This window comes from Ambystoma mexicanum, chromosome 4p, assembly GCF_040938575.1.
Source record: "Ambystoma mexicanum isolate Mex_15411 chromosome 4p, UKY_AmexF1_1, whole genome shotgun sequence".
Lineage (NCBI taxonomy): Eukaryota > Metazoa > Chordata > Amphibia > Caudata > Ambystomatidae > Ambystoma > Ambystoma mexicanum.
The window spans coordinates 41,125,183-41,131,182 of NC_090927.1; the positions used below are offsets into that span (position 1 = coordinate 41,125,183).

Genomic DNA, 6,000 nt, shown 5'->3' on the forward strand with positions numbered 1-6,000 from the left:
GAATGGGGCTAGTTATGCAGAGTCACCCCTGTGGGTGTCAATGCACATGCAAGTCGGGAGACTTGCATGCACTTTGCCCCATAGGCCCTGGACAGAGGTCGGCTAGGTCACTTCCCTGCATGTGGAATGGGGCTAGTTGTGCAGTCACCCCGTGGGTGTCAATGCACATGCAAGGTAGGAGGCTTGCATGCACTTTGCCCCATAGGCCCTGGACAGAGCTCGGCTAGGTCACTCCCCTGCATGTGTAATGCTCTGATTACTTACCGGTAATCTTCATTACTCCTAGTCCTACTCTTCCTCGTCACAGTACTTACTTCATGAGGCACCCGCCTCCGACACAGGACCTTCTTCTATTTCTTTAAATCCCTATAACTCCTCCCCCACATCCATGTCACTCAGTTTCATATTACCAAGCTGGAGCATGGGACCTTCCCCGCAGGGAGGGTGAGGAGGGTCGTCAGTACTGTGACGAGGAAGAGTAGGACTAGGAGTAATGAAGATTACCGGTAAGTAATCAGAGCATTACCTCCACGTCCACTCTTCCTCGTCCCAGTACTTACTTCATGAGGTATACCAAAGCAGCAACGGGGAAAAGGTCCCAATGAGACACAGAGCCAAAAACAGTGCAGCAAAACACACCCACAATAACTCTTAAATCACATCCCCACAGACAAAAACTCCAACCACGAAGGAACCAACCCCCGAGTGGGAGAAACTCAACCCATAGCGGCTGATGAAAATGCCTAGACCAGCCAAGGCGGCAGCCATACAAATCTCTTGCAGAGAAAAACCCTCCTTGCATCGGCCCAGGAAGCCGCGAAACCCCTGGTAGACCACCCCTGATTGTGCGCAGGCACAGGCAGGCCAGAAGCCACATAGGCCCTAGAGATCACAACCCGGAACCACCGGAAAATGGAAACCACAGATGCGTTATGCCCAGCCCCAGCCGGACCACAAGCAATCAGAAGACTATCGGATTGGTGGAAAAGGCAAACCAAGCCAAATACTCCAACGCGTCCCGCCGGACATCAATGTTAAGCCGAGCCACCTCCTCAGGCGTTCTTGGATCATGAAAGAAGTCAGGGAGAACCAGACCCTGAGAGGTGTGAAACCCGAGAGACAACTGAAGGGAGAAACATCGGACCACACCCCGGCACCACCGAGTCTGGCAGCACCCTCAGGAAAGGAGCATGACATAAGAGAGCCCCAATCTCCCCAAGCCTACGGGCAGAAGTGAGGGCAATAAGAAAAGCAGATTTCAGTGTAAGATGTTTGATATCAATCCCGGAAAAGGGCTCAAAAAGAGGCCCATGAAGGAACCGTAATACAAGAGGGAGATCCCAAGAGGAAAGCCCTTTATCAGCACAAGGAAGGGAAGAAGAAAAAACCCTGGATCAACTTCCCCACCAACACCTCCCCATCCAAGTGACCGTCAGAGTCCCCCAAAAGGAATTTCTTGGAGGCCCACTGAGAGCGAAGCCTGGAAAAACTGCCAGGCCCCTGTCAAAACCCCTCCTGGAGGAACCGAAGGATAGCAGAGGCCAGAACGCAGGGGAGGGATCCCAGACCGCCCATACCAGTCTCGGAAATGGCCCCAATGTCTGCCTAACACCTTCAGAGTGGAGGGTCTAAGAGCATCCATTTGGACTCAACTACAGGATCTGAGAACCCCTGAGATATCAACCTAGACTGAGCAATAGCCACACCGCCCATTGCATCCGGTGGAATTCTAACCGCAGATCCCCTTGAAGGGGACACGGCCACCTCGGAACCAGCCAAGGTTCCTAGGAACGAAGCTCCAACAGAGAGGGGAGCCAACTCCGGCGGCACCAGAACAGAGCTAACAACAACACAGTCACCCTGGACACTCAGATGCGCCAAACCACCCGGGGCAGAAGGGGAATAGGCGGAAAGGCATAAAGGAAAACCCCAAGGCCACTGTACAGAGAGGGCGTCCATCCCCCAATCCCCTCAACCTGAAACCGAGAGCAGAAGAGGGGAACTTCTGCTGAGGCCGGGTATGCAAACAGGTCTAGAACCAAGGACCCTAATCGTATGCAAACAGGTCTAGAACCAAGGACCCTAATCTGACACAGGTCACTGCAAAGACCTGGGCCAACAGGACCAGTTCTGCAGAGGAGTGAAACTGGCGTCTGAGAAGATCCGCTTGAACATTGTCCACCCTTCTGATACGTGAGGCCAGCAGATACACCAGATGATATTCCTCCCAGGTGCCTATCAGCGCTGCCAGAGCATTCAAGGAACAGCCGGAACCCCTTTTGCAGTGGACATATGCCAAGGCCGTCGTATTGTCCGATCGGACCAAAAACCGCCGACCGTCCAGCAACTCCTCGAAGTACACCAGAGCTTGCACAATGGCACAACTCTTGCCAATTGGATGATCACCGGCTCTCCCCAGATCTCACAACCCTTGAGCTGAGAGGACCCCCAATGTATACCCTTTCTGCTGGTGTTGGTAGTAGGAGAGGTCACAGGAGGAAGGACCATGCACACCTCAGCCTGTAGACCTGAAACCCCCCGCCACCATAGCAGGGACACACACAGCGCTGGGGACACTGAAAACAAAAACTACGAAAGCCGAGATGTCGGGAGCCAGTGGGAGAGAGTATAAGACACCAGGAGACGTAACCGAAGACAGGCTCAAGGAACTGGAAAACATGCAAGACGCCACGTGCCCCGTAACTTCAGCAACAGGTGAGTCGAGACATACTGCCTTCTGAGAACCCAGCCCAGAACAGCCAGCAAGCGCCCCTCCTGCACAACATCCAGAGTACGCTCTCCCCAGACGTCCGGACAAGCAGTGCAGGGTCTTGAGACCCATAAGCAGGTGACACATCCTAGAAGGCATAGGGACCAGGAACACCCGCAAGTAGAAAACTTGACCCTGAACAGGGAGAGGAACAGGCAAGACGGTAACCCACAACAACCGTTCGGAGAGAACGGATCCCATGGCCAACTACTTGGACCGTGAGCTGGGTACCTAAGTCCTAACCATGCAAACCTGGACAGGAGGAGACAGGAACGGCAACTGATACCCCCTCCAGAAGGAGCCCATTACCCAGGAAGCCGAACCCCACCGGTCCCATACACCTCCGAGAAGATAGAGACGAGGAGCCAGGGAAAACCGCCAGTCACTGCACTTGCACCAGAGGGAAATCACAGAACGTTGAAACAGGCCTGCGCCACAATATAACAGCATGCTTGTCAGCCCACAAAAAGATTTGAGCTATCAAAAGGAAGATACTGGACAGCCCAGAAGTCCAGCAGACTATGGCCCCCTCAGCCGACAGAGGAGCCACCAGGCTGGAGTCAAAAGGGCAGAGTACTGTCACAAAGTGGGGCAAAGCAATCCCGGATAGCCGACATCAAAGGCAACCCCCTACCTGAGGTATGCCTATACTGGAAAACCCACTGAAGTGACATCCCCCTCCACCGGCACCAGGGGCTCTGAGAACCCCTCTAAGCACAGACATGTGCCACCATGTGCCCTATCACTTCCCACAAGTCTGAGAGGAGGCGTGAAAGCAACACGTCAGCACCGGAGGACCTAGGGCCTAAAAGAAGAGACACTGGGAACCCCCTGCATGGCCGTTACTTCCATGATGCATTTTCCATAATCCCATGCTGAACAAGGGAAAAGCAAATCAACTCCTTTGACTTTCCCTTGCGCAGTTTAGAGGAAGAGGACAGGACAAGGAGTCTGCGTCCATAGCTAGCACAGACCCAAACACACCACTAACACACCACATGACTGAGAGGTGGCTTGAGCCCTGTATCCAGTAGCTGGTAGCCCCATGCTCTAAATCGTTCCAATGCGTCGGTCTAGGAAGGATGAAGGACCGAGTCAGCACCGCTGAGACTCGAACCCGAAGTGTAGACTATGCCAGGCCGGTACCCTTCCGGCCGCTTGCAGACGTGTCCAAAATCTGCGCCGTATTCACAGGCAGCACGCAAGGAATGCAGCCAACATCCGGTGCATACTGGGCTGTGTGTGTCTGAGGAGCTGGTGGTATGTGACATGTCTGTGACAGAACAGAGCCCCGCACTTTCAAATACTCTGTCACAGTCACCCCACGACAAGAAGCAGAGAGTCCTCACAACAAAAAGGGAAGGCTAGCCCATACTGCCAAGTGCTTGCCATCATTTCCAATAAAGATGTGTACACAGAGCACGAGGTAACGGCCTTTCAAAGGAGTCAAGATGGCCATACCAGCAAGAGAGGGGAAAACATCAAGCACAGTCCTCCCCTCTCCTTACCTTCCCCCAGAGAATGCAGCTGACATCCGGTGCATCCTGGGCCGTGTGTCTCTGAGGAGCGGGTGGTATGTGGCATGCCTGCGACAGAACAGAGCCCCCGCACTTTCAAATACTCTGTCACAGTCACCCCACGACAAGAAGCAGAGAGGCCTCACAACAAAAGGGAAGGCTTAGCCCACACTGCCAAGTGCTTGCCATCATTTCCAATAAAGATGTGCACACAAAGCACGAGGAAAACGGCATGTCGAAGGAGTCAAAATGGCCATACCAGCAAGAGAGGGGAAAACATCAAGCACAGTCCTCCCCTCTCCTTACCTTCCCCCAGATAATGCAGCTAACATCCGGTGCATCCTGTGCTGTGTGTGTCTGAGGAGCGGGTGGTATGTGACATGCCTGCGACAGAACAGAGCCCCCGCACTCCCAAAGACTCTCTGCCACTGTCACCCCACGACAAGAAGCAGAGAGGCCTCACAACAAAAGGGAAGGCTAGCCCATACTGCCAAGTCGAATCAAGATGGCCAAAACAGGAGGAGAGGGGAAAAACACCAAGCCCAGTCCTCCCCTCTCCTTACCTTCCCCCGGGCCGTGCAGGACCCGGGACACAATGCTCACGCTGCGGTCCGGAGCCCAGCAAAGAACCGAGCGAGGCAATCCAGCTCAACTGTGACCCCAAGCCCCGCAGGGGGCCCAGGAGCAGTGCCGCACCTGAGGGAGCCGAGGGCCCCGCCACACAGCCCCCCCCCAGGGGGCCAGCAATCGGTGCTCCCTGGTGCCCCGCACCGGGAAGAAAAAGTCCAACCTGCCGGAGGCAGGAAAAATTAAAACTGAGTGACATGGATGTGGGGGAGGAGTTATAGGGATTTAAAGAAATAGAAGAAGGTCCTGTGTCGGAGGCGGGTGCCTCATGAAGTAAGTACTGGGACGAGGAAGAGTAGACATGGAGGTAATGGTGCTAGATGTGCAGAGTCACCCCTGTGGGTGTCAATGCACATGCAAGTTAGGAGGCTTGCATGCACTTTGCCCTATAGGCCCTGGACAGAGCTCGCTAGGTCACTTCCCTGCATGTGGAATGCAGCTGGTTTTATTTTTTTGTTCTTTAAAATGCCATCTGCACCTAATGTTTACCAGCCTCGAGAGCAAAGCGCCCAAGAGCGGCCAACTCGAGAGGAAGTCCTGCTCCAACAGGGCCTTTACTTCTGAGCATGCGCAGATCTTCGCTTCCCCGTACCATATCCGCCACGTGTCTTTACTATCGAGCATGCGCAGATCTTCGCTTCCCAGTACCATATCCGCCACGTGGCTTTACTATCAAGCATGCGCAGAACGTCGCTTCAGATCATATCCGTAAAGTGCCTTTACTATGGAGCTTGCGCAGATAGTCGCATCTCGCATCTTATCTATCAAGTGACCATGCTCTCGAGCATGCTCAGATCTTGACTTCCGGAATCATTTCTGTAAAGAGGATAAACTATAGAACATGCGCAGATAGCCGCTTCCGGCATCTTATCTATCAAGTGGCTTTGTTATCGAGCATGCGCACATCTCTTTTTCCGGTTTAGTTCTGAATATTCCACGCATCCTTGGCGCATGTGCAGACCCGCCATTACCACGCACTTTCATAGTGTCTCTAAAAGATTTTTTTACCCATTTTCCAACAAGGTTATTTGCCACGTGTCACTCTTTTTATAACCATGTGTAAAAAAACGAAGTGTTAAAAAATAA

The 6,000-nt window shown here is 53.3% G+C and overlaps 1 protein-coding gene across 4 annotated transcripts in view; it reads right to left on the reverse strand.

The window, feature by feature from the left end:
- Positions 1 to 5,481, reverse strand: part of LOC138452942 (zinc finger protein 268-like) — a 249,740-nt gene extending 244,259 nt beyond the window's left edge. For 3 of the 4 annotated variants that reach the window (XM_069605311.1, XM_069605310.1, XM_069605307.1), the window contains exon 1: positions 5,393 to 5,473. The gene's annotated coding sequence lies outside the window, so the exon portion shown is untranslated. Of the gene's footprint in view, positions 1 to 5,392 lie in introns of all 4 variants that reach the window. The other variant, XM_069605308.1, reaches the window with a different exon arrangement.
- Between the last annotated feature and the right edge of the window lie 519 nt (positions 5,482 to 6,000).